Source organism: Dermacentor albipictus, chromosome 1, assembly GCF_038994185.2.
Source record: "Dermacentor albipictus isolate Rhodes 1998 colony chromosome 1, USDA_Dalb.pri_finalv2, whole genome shotgun sequence".
Lineage (NCBI taxonomy): Eukaryota > Metazoa > Arthropoda > Arachnida > Ixodida > Ixodidae > Dermacentor > Dermacentor albipictus.
The window spans coordinates 306,347,459-306,362,130 of NC_091821.1; positions in this window are offsets into that span (position 1 = coordinate 306,347,459).

The window sequence follows — 14,672 nt, forward strand, 5'->3', positions numbered from 1 at the left end:
TTCTCACCGAAGCCTGCAGTTACGAATGTAGTCTAAGACAGGACTTGGTCTCCAGCGTGAAAAGTGGCGCCACGGCGTTTGTTGCAGCAGCGACGTTTCCACCCAGCTTGGGCAGCTTCCGTGCTTCGACGTGCGATTTAACGGCCATTTGCAACTCCGGCCGCAAAGCCTTCTGGAAGGGACGCGTTAGACGAAGAAGTTGCAAAAAGAATTCTCCGTCGGATGAAGAAGATCGTCCATATACAAGCAAAAAGGGGCTGTAGCCGGTAGTCCATTGAATAGCATTGTTACATACGAATATCACAAAAGGAAGAATTTTATCCCAGGAAGTCTATTCAGGACGTATGTACAGTGCTCACGGAATGAAACGCGACACGGAGCATTTAGCAGAACCCTGCATATGTGCAAAGTACGCGAGAGGCACCATGAGATGTCGCAAGGAATTTGGCCACCAAAGGTGACGAGGACTCCGACGTATGTGTACGCGCCAGAATTACATCGACGTGACACGAACTACAGCCGGTGGAATCGAAAGTATGCGCATTACTTAGCCCTAAATTGACGCGTTTCTCTCCGTGAGTACTTTGCATGGAAATCAGGTCAGACAGCGTGCAATGGAAGCACACAGCAAGGTTTTTGGTTTGCGGATGAAAGGTAGAAAAAGACTTGCGCACGATATGAGCGGCCTGAAGGACTTCCCCGAGAATTTGGGAAATTAACGCCTTGCCAGGGTCACTCAGAAGAACGCGAGGAGCCCCGTTCCGCAAGGCGATTGAGCGCAAGAAAACCTCAGCGACCTCAGAAGCGGCACTGGATGGATGAGGTGTAGTCTCGGCATGTCTTGTTAAATGGTCGACCGAAACGGCAATACAACGGTGACCGGAGGTTGCCAAATGCGAGGAACCATATAAATCAATGCCAACAAGTTCAAAAGGTGCATCAGGGCAAGGGAGAGGTTTTAGTAAACCGGTAGGACGGGATGTCGAGCGTTTGTGGTGTCAACATGACGCACATTAGGCAACGTATTAGCACACCGTTGTAGATAGGCCAGGCCAGAAGCAGCAGCTCTTGATGCGGTCGTAGGTCTTATGGAAGCCTATGTGGCCAGCCGATACGTTGTCGTGAAACGCTCCTAATGCTCGAAGGCGAACGCAGCAAGGTAGGACTGGAACCCACCGGCTACTTGTCGTGTGGTAAACGTAGCGGTGAAGCACGCCATCTTGAAGGCGGAATTGTGGGAGCTGGCGCCACAAGCGACTGTTGGGTGGCTCGACCCCCCTAAGTCGATTCATGACAGTTCGGCAGTAGGAGTCGGCCCATTGAAGCAAGACGAAATCAGAACGTGATGAAAGCGTGGCTTGGCCCAGGGACCTTAACGAGAGCTGGTGTTGAGGCAGGTGTAGCGTTGCAACGATGTGATGGGGAAGACGACGGCGCGTTACCGGGAGAGAGTGAGAGTGGGCAGCGAGAGAATGCGTCTGCATCGTGATGACTTTTTCCAGACTTGCACGTTATTGTGAAGTCATATTCCTGCAAACGGAGAGTGCATTAGAACTAGCGGCGGCTGCCTCATCCGTATTTTCTCACTTAAACATTGTCTTATATTTCCACTGTGAGCATCATGCACATACAGAATATATGTAAATGTACACACAGGATACATTTTTTTTTTAATAGAAGGAGGCAGCCAATTTAAAATTTCTGAACGTATGGATAGCCTATGCCTAGAGAACTGGTGTGTTCAGAAAGTGGTTGTCGTTGTTAAAGCTGTCGTTGTCATTCCCCCACTGAAAAGCCCGAGGAGGCTATTGGTGGTTAAGCTAAAAAAAAAATTTCCCGGTCGGCGCTAACGGAGAGATAATAGAGGTCGAAAAATATAATCGTAGACGATAAGTATACATCGAAATTTAAGAGTAAGTCCAAAGTAGAGAGTTAATAAATGCTGAAAGAAAAGTAATCTGTAGATGTAAAGCACTGTGGGGATCTTTTATTGGTGTTTGTAAACAACGCTGTTCCTGCTTAGCGGCAATTTGAAAGTAGAGATTACGCGACCCGGTCGGACACACATTCAGTGGGAACCGATTCACTCATTATAAACATGTCGCGCGCCTGGGCACAGACCCACTTCGTCGTCGTTCTCGCGGTGGCTCGTCCCTTGAGCATTGCTCGATGATATCGTAATAATATGTTGCTGTATGTTCATCGCGCTTCAAATTACTTTGCGTGCATTTCTGACCCTGAAATAAAAACCTGCGGACTTCAGTGACCCCTTCGGCAGAGCAGCTTTTATTAAAGGCGTGCAAAAGGCACGTGAATTATATGTGTGTCAGTATTGCTTCTATTTCCAGTAAGTAATACTAACGTACGACTCAAGAAATATACATTTATTAGGGATTGAAACATCGTCACTGGCAAGCAGAGGTCAAATATATACAGGGTGTCCCAATTAACTATCATGGAACCAGGTCTTAAAAAAAGAGCAATTGCATTAATCAAAGAAAACCTATGCATATTGTTTCCGGTACAGTGGAGGAGCTGCGAGAATTTTTAGCTACTGAGATTAAATTAGGTAATTGCAAATAATTATCTAACTCGAGACCTACTATCCTAATTATCAAAGTGTTAATGAGATATTCGTAGGCACAGCCAAGGGACATCTAACTGCGGTATTTTCAGCAACGAACTAATTGCGTGCCTATTTTTTCCGACTGATAAGTAACCCCACTAGATAAGAAAAATACCATGTGACTGCGCTCCCACCCGCATCATAAAACAGCGCCCTCGAACAAGTTCCCGCTGAGTTAGCCATAACGAAATAAACGAAATCAAGAAACAAACATCGTTATTGAACGAGTGCCTCATCTGCCGCGCCCCGGCCGAAGCAACACGTCGCATTCGGTGTTAGTCAGAAATGAGCTTTAATTGCTGTTGTCTTAGCGTAGATAAAGTGCACGAATGGTTTCTATTTTTTTTTTTTTGCCACAAAACCTATCACCACAAAAGCGAATTGACAACGTCGGTGCGAAAGTTTAAAGGTGCGTTTTGTTTCGTCCCAGTCGGCATGTCTTTCTCTAATGAACAGAAAGAAAACATGATCCTTGCCTTGGGAGCCTCAAATGGCAACAACACAAAGGCCGCAAATACAACAGTTATGAAAGTGAGCCGGTAGGCCAAACGCATCGACTATCATCCGAAATTATTCAAACCTGAGACAAATCGGCAGCTTCCAGAAACAGCAGCCGAGGACTTCGTCTTTGAGTCATAGCCTACGCACGGGTGCTTTAGCATTTCTGGCCTCAAACCATCATGCTAGCGTGCGGGACGTGGCCGCACAGGTATCAACTTCCAAGCCATCAGCTTGGAGGATTCTAAATGACTCGGCCTTTCACCCATACCAACTTAACCTGCACCAGTGCTTGGAAAATAGGGACCTGCAGAATCGCCTAGATTGCTCGAATCGGGTCCTTACAACAGTCGATGAGTCACCCGAGGTTTTGAGCAACACATCGTGTGCACGGACGAAGCCAATTTTCACAGAAACGCCCGGGTAAATTTGCATAATGCACACTGTTGGATTGACTCCAATCCGCACTGGCTAAAGCTCATCCGGCACCAGTACGAGTGGTCTTTCAATGTGTGGTTCGAAATTTACGCCGATGCTATAATCAGCTCCATCTTCTTCGATCACACACTGACTGGATAGAGTTACGCGGACGAAATCCTTTAAGGAGCGGTGAATGAGTTTCTCAGCGAAGTCCCACTGTCAGGTCTTCCACTTCTGTGGCATTAGTAAGGTGGGCCACCACACAGCAGAAGCCGAGCACAAAACTGGCTGGATGCGACTTTTCATGAGTAATGGATTGGAAGGCAGGGGCCTGTAAATAGACCGGCTAGGTCACCTGATCTCTCTCCAGTAGATTTCTTTCTTTGGGGTTATGTGAAATGCCATGTGTACATGATCGAGAAGGACGTTAGACGAGCTCAAGGCAAGGATAACGGATGTCTGCCGTATAATTCCAGCGTCGGCCATCGAGAAAGCCACAGAAGATGTGGAAAAGCGGACTCAGTACTGCGTTGCAGCAGAAGGAGACCTATTGGAACACGTCCTCTAGGCATGCATCATCTCTTGTTAACGGCGCTTACTAATTCATAGATAATAAAGGAACACTGACATCTGATGGTTCTAAATGCGTAGGCATTTCTATCCTTACGCAACGGAAAAGCCGCCCCGCCGTCCGTCCCGTAAACCGATCGCTTTGAACATAGCGCCCGCACCAGCGAGCGAATTCACCCGCGTGCTGCCCCTTGCATCAATGCTAACGAAGCGGCGCGAACACGGAGCAGCTCTCGGCCCAGCCGCTCTGAAGATGCGGGCCGCACCGCCGCGCCGGGCGTAGCCGGAGCACGATCGATCACGGTTCACAATGGTTCAGTGCACCTAATAAATGTTGAATATGTTTCCTTCATTTGCTACATCTCCTTGGTGACTTCATCCCACGTCCACATCCGCTGCAGGCTATCTATAACACCAGTGAACACTGCTACCACTCACATCTTCTACATTGTCTCGTGCAAGTCTCCCTTCACAGTTCGGTGTCGCAGCCGCGCTTCTCCGTTTCACGGTTCTTTTGCGGTCGTTCTCGCGATTGTACGAAACGTACCAGCATACTACCACGAAACATCACGGCAGTACTACGAAACGCTTACGCACCCCTCATGTCAATCCTATAAAAGATTGTGAATTTTTTTTTTGTTTTTTTGCAGACATTCCAATTGCCATTTCGGCTCATTTAGAAGCGGTAAATTTACTTTCTTGAATGCGTCGGCTTTGCCTTTTCTCTACACGTGAGTCGCTTCCCGGTCTATATATATCACTTTTATTTCTGCCACGAACCAGTTTTTGCGGCACGTATGCACTGTAATGAAAAATAAAACCGTCACTTTAATTTGCCTTTGGTACGAAGCAAGCTTCTGGGGCGAAATATAGCTTCGCGCGCACTCTTTCTTGTCGGTGCTAGCAGAGCCGGGATTTTGAAACATTCTATGCCTATTCCATTGCTTTTCGCGTTTCGTGCATGGTCAGAGCGGCGCTTCGGCCGCGTTATCAACGGGCTTTTGCCATCAATGTGGTCAGTCGGCCTTGAGAGACGGATAATAAGGGTGACGTAGAAATGAGAGGAAAGAATAGTTGCGAAGCCGCGAAGCCTGTTGCTGGTGCTCTTTCCGTATCATTATCAATGTGATGCGCTGTCTATGCGGATTTGCTACAGCAAAGCAGTTGCTTTCAATCAGCTTATTTGAGGGCGCTGCTTTATGACGCGGGAGGGAGCACACTCAAGTGGTATTTTTCACTTTTCATGGGGTTTCTTTACCAGACGGAAAAAATAGCACGCAATTAGTAGATCGCTGCAAACACCGCACTTGCATGTCATTTGGGGGTGCGTACAAATGTATCATGGATACTTTGTTAATTAGTTGGACTGCTAATTCTAATTGCCTAATTAAATCTCAGTAACGAAACAATTACTGGTGGCTACTCCACTGTACTGGAAGCAATATGCACAAGGTTTTCTTTGAGTAACGCAATTGCGCTTTTTTTTTAAGTCTTGCTGCTTGATAGTTGGGACACTCTGTTCAATTCGCCCAGTAACCGAAACAAGGCCAAACCATAACAATTTCACGAAGGAAGATTACACCACCGAAAGACGCCAGATTCTTGGTGGTGCGAGAGGACTCAGGCTGTGAAATTGAGCTGCCTCCTACTATGAGGTCTTGTATATACTCATATAAGGCGGTCACTTCAGTGAAAGATTATTCGAGGTCACAGGAAGTTTCTTACATAAATCATATCTACCCCATCCGGCTACCTGGGCTCTGATTTACTGAAAGTATTCTTATAGAAAAATAAAAAAGAGCTGCTATGCAAAATTTCATGCATGTTTTCGCTTTCCTCGCGTAACAGAATGCGGAGTAATTGATACGGGTTCTTTTCTTGCGGTCAGGCCTCGGGCGCTGAAAACTGTTTTAGGTAGCCATTACACACACTGTTATTTGGCCCGTAAGCCGTGCAAAATTGTGTGTGCAATCGATGCTTCAAAAAAAAGAAAAAATCGGCGCGGGAGCCTCATTAGTGGCTACATAGTGCATATGGCGTTGCGCTTCTAGACTCGAGCTCGCGGGTTCAAACCAGGTCGCGGAATTCAATGGGAACGAAATGGAAAAACACTCGTGTACTTCTGCTCACGTTAAAAAACTCCAGGTGGCGAGGACTGAATAGAGTGCCTCTTAATCATATCGCCAAACGTAAAACTCCAGAAATTGTTTAATTAAAGAAAAAGTATAAGGTAGCTGCGTGCTTCGGCTATTTTCTAGGGGTGCAAGCGTATGAAATTATTCTGGAGTCTGATTTCTGAGAAAAACAAGTTACGTTTATGTTATACTTAATATTACCTTATGAAATCTTAATATTTTTATATGTTTATATTTTAATGTTACCTTTTAATATTACCATTACCTAAATGTAATGCCGTTCCCGTCTGTACGTCCGCTCAACTAAGCAGCTTCTGTATTGTAAACGGCTGATTTGAGTTATCCGGTGCACTATCATAAGGAAAATAACGAAGCATTTAAAGGAATGGCATGCCTCACATACACGTAGAGATATTTGTAAATGTGCTGCGTTTGTTAAACAAGTGTGGTGCTACATTGGGCACCCAGTTTAATAGGTTGCAGACATGGGGAGACTGTGAAAAAAAAAATTATTTTCTTGCCAGAGTCAAGTTAGCAGATTTAAAGGCTGTCCCAAACGGGGTGTTGATGTTGAATGACAGCTGCGAGCTTGTTCAGCAGAACCGATTGTCACCCTTGCGTAAATTCTTGCCTCTGCTCAACAGCCACGACTCTCCAGCAGCACAGTCTTTCGGACTAAGAATCCTCACTTGCGTTGGCCCTTCACCTTCGAGACTTCAAAAGTGCAGTTATGCGTTATATACGAAGGGAAACGTCAGTGTGTAATAGTGAATTCTGAAGTCTAATGCAATCTTAATAGAAAATGCCGTTCCACTGGGCTGTGTGTTTCCACTTCATTTCGCCTGCTGGCACGTTAAACGAGATCGCCAGACAAGCCACGGAGATTACATTGGCAAAAACTTCCAGCTATGTCTCCCCGGTTCAGTCTGAGTACATAGGTAGTATCTTGTCCCAACACAGTTGTTCATATTGACGTCCAATAACTGTCTTGATTCCTTTTCTCGGAAAAGCGATTGGTTCAGCTGGGGCTGGCGCAGCTTTGAAGAGAAACAGACTTATTCCAGTCGGCAGTCTTGACGTTTTCAATCAGTCCAATTAAAATATTTGTTAATTTTTCTGTTACATATATGTCGTGGATATATGCCAATGTACATTAGATTTACCTAGAAGTGCATTGGTCATCTGCATCTCTTCGCACCACGCAGTCGATAAACCTGGTTTATTTAGCTATAATATAGTTTTCTTCTATCATTGTTTCCAATACATATTCCCCCAACAAGAAGCACGCTTAAAATGACATGATGTCAATAAAAGTTTCTTGCGTAGCTTCATGCTGCAGACAGGCGGCTTCTGTGGCAAAAATTACACGTTACTTTTAGAAAACAATGTTAAATATAGCAGTTCACCTGGCTAAACTACAATTGGTTTCGGCCGACAAGAGTTGAGGGTGCACCAAACAAAGTGAAACGAAGCTTTACTGCACAGACTTTCTGCGAGAAAAGTGGGCATCCGCCAGCGTCTTCCCACTCGCTAGCAGACGACGCACTCGACAATGACAGCAAAATTGAGGATGTTATGTTGTATAACCCATACCTCAGAAATGTATACGTAGAAAAACGGTTTCCATATAAATGAGGAGTTAAAATAAAGCGTCGTTATCAGAGCGTACACGCGCAATCGGTCACAGCGCCCGCAGTGAGATTGCGTTCAACGTGCCGCGTCTCCGTCCAGTTTGCTCGCCCTGCCCTCGCACAATTTTTCCACACGTGGCGCTTCAGCGGGAGAGTGCCGTTCGGCCAACTCGACCGTGGCCTAGTACACTCTCGCACGTCGTACCAAATATATACGAAGTTTCTTGGATGTTGTCGCTAATTATATGGCGAATGAGGTTATCCAACCAGATAGCGCGCTCAGCGAATAGTGTTGCAAGTTCCCGAGGGTCCGGGATCTTCAATGATTACTCTTAAATGTTACGGTGAACACTCATAAATATTCGACGAACTTGACCCATGAGCTTATACTCGACGCTACCGCTCGCTATTTTAGCGTTTCTTGTCTCGCGGGGCACAAGTTCGCCGAATAACGAGTTAGATTCCTAGGGCCGCATAACATGCAACTTTTTCATTCGGATTTTGTCCCGATCTACTGACGTTAAATTTGCGTGACCGCCGACATAAGCATTGGGCGGTGACTTCCGCGTTCTTTAATAACCCAAGTAAACGCTCTCCCCGTTTACACGAGATCCCTCTTGATACTTTCAAAGCGAATAGCAATGCGTGCTATGAGTTTTTTTTTTTCTTTTGGTGACGAAAGGCGAGAAGCGGGGAAGGGTTTCCATGGGGCCGAGCCAACACCTCCTAGACAAGAAGGCCGGAGTGCTCGACGAGTGACGTCACGGAGAAGAGGCCAGCGGCGCGCTTGTGGATACGGGTTGAAGAGATCGCGGCTTGGTCCACCTAGCAGCAGTATGCTTCCATTGACTACTCCACACTCTTTCTTCAGTCGAAACTGCAGAATGAGCAGCAGAACCCTTACAGAGCATTTATTTAGAGGCCCAGATACAAAACCGATTTGTAAAGCTTGTGCAGGTATTGATGCCAGCAGCTTCTTATAGCATCGCGCTTTGTCGTCTTTCTAATGTACGTTCTTTGTGAGAGATTATTATTTTACCCATACCTTATACCTATTACTTCAAATAAATTGAATCCATAAAAACTTTTCCTTCTGTATTTTTGTACTTATGCTTTTTATAGCACGACAATGATGAATGTAACACACTCGATTAGCTTCACAATTGCGGACGAACAATTTTATTGGGGAAACATGTACTTATTCCAATCTAGATTATGCCTAAACGAATAATCTTGCTTTCGACGCACTAATTACCACTGTCCACTAACTTACAACAACTCAAATAAGTTTAGAAATGGGATATAAAACATTCGTGCAGCTACTTACAAGGAAAACAGCTGCCTTATTGCGCAGAGTTTCAGCTTTTCTCTTCCTTGGCATAGCATTGGCATCCAATATCTTGCCATTCATCTTGACACAGTAGTTGTTCAATAAAATATTCGTGTTACACTACAAAGGTGCCTTGACACAAGTTCACATTTGTGTCCATCCTCGCAGGCATCGAACACTGAGGAATCATCACTTTGTGTAAAGGCACTTTCTGCAATTGAGCAATTAACCTTTCCGTATTTTTCAAAAGTAACTTTTTAAAGAAGTTCGGAACATCTTACCCTGGATTGCGGCAATACAATGAAGTCTGCACGTGGTAGCGCCCTAATCCAGGCACTCTGGGCTTCATCTTGCGGAAACTTGAAGACATCATTTTTCTGCCCCGATTTGTACATGTAATTGCTCCGGCAATTGGGCACGCAGCACTTATTAGGCATATCTTGGCAAGGCACTCCATATTCCGGGGCAATGAAGACTCGCGGTACACACAACCGCGAGCACAGCACAAGTGTTGAGGCTACGTGCACTGGTCACGTCCACAAAAAACGTGCGTTCGGAAGCATGCAACAGCATGGCCGAGCATGCCGGGACTTGTTTAGCCCCGAAGCTATTCAACGAGCGGCAGGACTCTTGGAACTAATCGAATTGTTGTCGCCGCCGTCATCGCCTCGGCTTTCTCCGAATAGCCGGGGTTAACCATTGTAAATGTTCCGCGCTTCTTTTTTCACACGGGTGCGCCGCTCGTAGCTTCGTAGCACGCTGCACGGAACTTGAAGTTATCTATCTAGACTGTGTGTGTGTGTGTGTGTGTGTGTGTGTGTGTGTGTGTGTGTGTGTGTGTGTGTGTGTGTGTGTGTGTGTGTGTGTGTGTGTGTGTGTGTGTGTGTGTGTGTGTGTGTGTGTGTGTGTGTGTGTGTGTGTGTGTGTGTGTGTGTGTGTGTGTGTGTGTGTGTGTGTGTGTGTGTGTGTGTGTGTGTGTGTGTGTGTGTGTGTGTGTGTGTGTGTGTGTGTGTGTGTGTGTGTGTGTGTGTGTGTGTGTGTGTGTGTGTGTGTGTGTGTGTGTGTGTGTGTGTGTGTGTGTGTGTGTGTGTGTGTGTGTGTGTGTGTGTGTGTGTGTGTGTGTGTGTGTGTGTGTGTGTGTGTGTGTGTGTGTGTGTGTGTGTGTGTGTGTGTGTGTGTGTGTGTGTGTGTGTGTGTGTGTGTGTGTGTGTGTGTGTGTGTGTGTGTGTGTGTGTGTGTGTGTGTGTGTGTGTGTGTGTGTGTGTGTGTGTGTGTGTGTGTGTGTGTGTGTGTGTGTGTGTGTGTGTGTGTGTGTGTGTGTGTGTGTGTGTGTGTGTGTGTGTGTGTGTGTGTGTGTGTGTGTGTGTGTGTGTGTGTGTGTGTGTGTGTGTGTGTGTGTGTGTGTGTGTGTGTGTGTGTGTGTGTGTGTGTGTGTGTGTGTGTGTGTGTGTGTGTGTGTGTGTGTGTGTGTGTGTGTGTGTGTGTGTGTGTGTCATCTTTTATTCCCTTCGTAGCGGGAAGGCTGTTGATATTCCGAGGAAACTTCAGTTTGGCTCGGCATATTAATTCGTGTTTAGTGTGTGCACGTCACTTTGACGTAATTGGATTTCGCGGTGTTGTGACGTCGCGTGCTCGAACAAGTTGGACTAATAGCGGAGGGCAAATGGCGAAAAAGGCATAAAATCAGAAATAAGTGATTTTATATTGTTCCGCTTTATCATAGTTCGGCCGAATTTGTGAATATATATGACGTGAACTCACTGTTTTTGACCAACAGTGCTTTTGACCACGGTTATGACCACCTTGATGTTGCCTGAATTGATATATTCTTTACTTATTTCCGTGAACGACTTAATACATCTATCTCTAACCGACCCCCCCCCCCCCCCTGCGATAATTCCTTCGAGGCGACGCAGGTATTCTGTAAATAAATAAATAAAATAAAATAAACAGGGGAAGTGGATTTGGCCAGAAATTTTTTACCAATCGTGATAGGCTAACGGCAGAAATACAACACAAAAACATTGGCATAGATTTAAGTACCAGCGCCCCTAATTCACACTTTTGGCAGTGTTTCATTCCTCACTTTAACTAAACAACGTGACAATATACTGAACGATGTCGTAGTCGATGGCAAGAACTGGTTGCTTCATTATCATGAAGCGAGGAAATCGAGGGTGCCCAAACGTCTGCTACAGTAGACGGTCGAACCGGGCGCAATCGTGGAAAGCAGTTTCGCCGGCATCTTCTTTTCCTTTTTTTTCTCGCTCAATTAATTTTTGCAGCAGAATAAGCCGGTTGTGCCATTCGGTTTTCGTCTGCTTTGCTCGCTCCTTTATTTCGTCTTTACCGCCGGGCACATTTTCGAACCGAGAATGTTCGCGATCGAAACGCAAATTGTCGGCTGTGCTAATTAGGGAAAAGAATAGGTCATTAATCACAGCTAAGCGAAAATCGTTTCTACGGCGCTGAATGGTAAGTAACATTCCAACGGTGGATATAGCAACGAAACTGTCTCTTCGCTGAGCAGCTGTGTTGCCTTTCTCCGTCTTTCTTCATTTCTCTTTGGTTCCGCATCCTTGTCATGATGCCGCGAAGAAACTGGACCTATTTTTATAGAACGTCCCTACACATGAAATGCTTGTAAGAGCCTACGTCACTCAGTTGAGGTGTTGGACATCTCATATCCTCATCTCATCTCACTATCCAATGTCGCTGGTGAATGACGTGTACTACTTAAGAAGAAAAAGATTTTTGTATTGTACCCTAGCTTATTTTCCAGCGCATGACATGAAATGAAATGCCGCGGTTCGTCCTTCCCACCGCAATCGAATGGAAATTTGGCGCACTTCACGGTTCCCGTGGTAGGTACATTTTTGTGACTGGTACTACCTTAACGTGTAACTCCACATCTGTAGGTAATCCTGCAGTCTCTTTCTCTCAGCTCAAGCCTTCCCTGTTGTGGCATCGTCAGACACAAAGAATGAAAGAGGGTGCACTCTATGTATGTGTGTGGACATGTTATGGAGCGATAAAACGAATCTTTGCCTGCACTGAGGTGGCATATAATAAGTCGGTTCTTCGGCAAAGAATCTCGCTGGTCCCTGCTTCGGCTTGCGTGCACAGATAGCTGTCTATTGTCGAATTCTCTTTTCCTGCAACATATGTGGTCCCCTTTATAGCATTATGCCACATTGCGGTGCGATGCAAATATTCATTTTCGTTGAAGACTTCACCTTCGGTGATTCGTGCACAAACTATCCTGATATTCTCCAAAAATTAGCCTGATATTCTCCAAAAAGTGGTGCGTGTTACGTGTGCGACTCCTTTAGTGCCGCCAGTCGTACACTTCATTTTAGGACGATAAAACAAATTCAATAAGTGCTTCATAAAGAAAAGTTTTTTAACATGGTGGCTAGCTGGGCTTGTTCGTACGAACACATACTTCAGCAAACAGCGCAAAAGCCAGACACAGAAAAGGAGCAGACGACAAAGGCACGGGCTTCCAAAAGATATTGTTACGCTGCGCGGCGGAGCCGAAGAAGAGGAGATAAAAGAACTGCGAGCGGTGTAGAAAATGTCCGACTGCCTGTGATCTCGTCTTTACGCCCCCTCGATCACTGTCTAAACAAATCCACGTCATCCGTAACAACTTTGGTGGGCGCTGCGGCGTAATCGCTCTGGGCAGCCTTCTACGCACCCTCCTACGAAGCCGGCGTTTGCTCGGACTACCGCCTGGAGACACGGACATGATCGAACCACAAGCAGTGGCGGCAGGCATGACACAAGCATGCAAGGTGACAGTGAGCGCCCAAGGCAAGTCATCTGCTGGACCCCTCAGAAAGAACCGCGCACCTTTTCCGGCAAAGCTGATGTGGATGTTGATGATTGCGTGAAATATTATCAAAAGGTAAGCGGTCACAATGGGTGGAACGCAAAGGCACTACTTGCTAACGTCGTTTTGCTTTCTCACCAGAACCGCACTTCTCTGGTTCGATAATAACGAAAACACGATGACAACGTGGGAAAGGTTCGTTGAGGAAATAAAGAGCTGCTTCGGAGACTCACTTTCAAAAAGAAAGACGGCTGATCATACGCTTTCGCATAGAGCACAGTTGCTTGGAGAAACATGCGCAACTTACATTGAAGAAGTATTGAAACTGCGCAGAATTGTGAGCAAGGGCATGTCGGATGAAAATAAGGTTGGACATCTTACGGGCATCGCTGAAGATGTCTACAATTTCCTTATATCAAAGAAAGACCTGCGGACTCCGTCTGATCCATGACGTCACTGCCATGCTTTTGAAGCACTAAAGACGCGTCGTGTATTGCCAAAGTTTGGTAGACTTGACAATGTGGCCATGGTCGCAAGTGCGGACCTCCTCCTCTCACGACACCGCCTTGTTAGTACGTCAACTCGTTAAAGAATTGGCGCACTCTCAAGCGCAAGATTAAGGAAGAGACGCAGGGCGAGAGTGCGCTCAATGCACGCTTGACGTACGCTGTCCTCAACAGACCTGCTAACTGCAAACTAACAGCGAAACTCGGCCTTTGCGTGATGAACGTGTCCGCGTCGACACGGTGGAGTTCCGGCATGCTTCGCGTACCTTCTAACTTCGTCAGACCACACCATGCCAACGCCTTGCTCCCCTGTACAGCCATCCCTAGGCCCCATTTTATGACTACGCTGTGTACCGCGAGCCATCTATTTTCTTTATCTGCTGTATCCGTGGACATATCGCCAGGTATTGTCGCCGACGGCAGCAGCAAGTTTCGGGCATACCCGATTATCAATCTGGAGGCCAAGACAGCGCGCCGTGGCAGACTGCTTCGCCTCTTCGACGACAACCGCGTGAACGTGCATAGTGGCGTGAGTCTCCAGCTTCCGACCGCAATCTTGCTCCTCCTCCGACCGGCTATCGTCGCTCGCCATCACCTCGCCGTCGCTCAATTTTACCACCATCCCGGCTTGGAAACCAGCTGGTGCGACCGATGGAGGCGAGGTCGCGGGACGGTCAAGTAGTCCTCCGCCTGTCGCCATGCGCAAAAACAAAGTGTGTGTCTGTGTCGATGGTGTAAATACTGATGCCTTAGTCGATACCGGTGCTACAGTTTCTGTAATGAGTGTTTTGTTTAAGAATCATCCGGGACACAAAGTGATGTTCGCGTGGGACCAAAAGTCTACTTTTCATGGTGGTGAGGGCGGACCGCTGCGGCCCGTTGGAGTTTGCTCTGCTATAGTGAGAGTGGGTGGACAAGATTTTACAACTAAATTTGTTGTTTTGGAGCACACCACTCACATCATCCTTGGGATTCACTTTCTTGGTGAATGTGATGCAATGTTAGATTCTGAGGCTGGTGGAATTTCTCTTCGAAGTTACATGATAACACCCATACCAACAGTATATGGCGTGGACAAGCAGAGTATTTTCTGTGTCTCACGATGGCCTTTTACCGGCTCA